The sequence below is a fragment of the Otolemur garnettii genome, unplaced genomic scaffold (assembly GCF_000181295.1).
Source record: "Otolemur garnettii isolate 467f Iridium unplaced genomic scaffold, OtoGar3 scaffold00013, whole genome shotgun sequence".
Lineage (NCBI taxonomy): Eukaryota > Metazoa > Chordata > Mammalia > Primates > Galagidae > Otolemur > Otolemur garnettii.
This window is the reverse complement of record NW_003852408.1, coordinates 17,260,857-17,262,197: the sequence shown is the minus strand read 5'-3', so window position 1 is coordinate 17,262,197 and position 1,341 is coordinate 17,260,857. Positions and strand designations below refer to the sequence as shown.

The 1,341-nt window shown below is 42.7% G+C and overlaps 1 pseudogene; it reads right to left on the bottom strand.

Moving 5' to 3' along the window:
* Positions 1–273: 273 nt before the first annotated feature.
* On the bottom strand, positions 274–950 carry LOC100948789 (annotated as a pseudogene).
* Positions 951–1,341: the final 391 nt, after the last annotated feature.

The following is a 1,341-nucleotide window of genomic DNA, read 5'->3' as shown; positions in this document are numbered from 1 at the left end:
CAGGGCAGGGCCTGACAACAATGCAAACTTTGATAAGCAGTTCTCGATAATCACTTCTCAATAATTATTTGTTATTATTACAGTTTAACATTGTAAAATTAACACAAATAATATAAAACTCATATTCTGGCGAAATAGCCACATGGCAGCCGAAAACTGTATATTCCCTTACTGTTCTCCCACCCGTTCGTGCATTCTTTCCAGAAATCGGGACTTTTTTAAAACACCATGGGATGCGGGACAAATTGTTCAAAAGTGGGACGTCTGGTCACCCTACTCAGGAGCAATCCATTCACCCTAACATTCCTTCTTGGTCACACCTTTCTCAGTGGCAGCCATGTTCAAACTCCTGAGGATCTCTGCAGATACAGAGATCAGGCCTGACCTCCCACAGTGTTCACAGGAGATGGTGCTATGCAGAGGGAGAATTTCTTCCTTGCTTTTGCATCCACCACATCAGACCGACCCAGCACCCTTCTTGTTGTGTGGGATGGCGATGTCTGCATCACGCAGAGAATCTGTGTGACACAGAGCAGTGGTAGGCAGGTTAACATAAGCTGCCTCTGTGAGAGGCTGGTGATCAGCCCTGGGATCAGTAACGCCAGGAAGATTCAGTTCCCAGAACACTGCCTGGATCTGGTTAGTGAAGATTCTGGGAATGAGGTGGCAGCAGCAAACTTCAGTCCAGCTCCCTGGCCAGTATTCCTGGAGGACATGAAACTGGGGTCAGGAGGGTCTTCAAAGGCAACAATGGCACAAGCTGCCAACAGAAGGTCCTCCCAGGTCCTCTTCAGATTTACTAATATGATGTATACGCCATCACTCTTCCTTTTGTAGATATACTGTTCCATTTGGAACTCTAGGTTGGTGCCACCTAAGTGGGTTCCTGTTGCAAGGAATTTGAGAATATCCTCCTCCTTCATTTGCAGGACATCAAGGGCTCCGGACATTGTAAAGGTTTCCCTTTAAGTTGCAACAGGAATCCAAAACAATACTGCCTGCCATCTGGACCCCCGGTAGCATGAAAAGCCTACTGTTTTATTCTTAAATAAATATACTTTCTCATATTATGAAACTAGTCTAAACCTGTCCCTAAATCTACATGGAATTATGACTCCTAAATGCAGAACAGAATATAGCAACTTCATGGAGAATTAGAAGAATAGAGGATCTCCAGATTTGCCTTGAATGCCAATGAATATTGAATTCTTAAAATATATTAATAATAATACTACCTTTAGGTGATACTTGATAGTCTATGGACACGTTGAAAGATTTTATTTCATTTGTTTTTCAAAATAACCCTTAGGAAAATCAGAATACCTATGGCCTTATTTTACC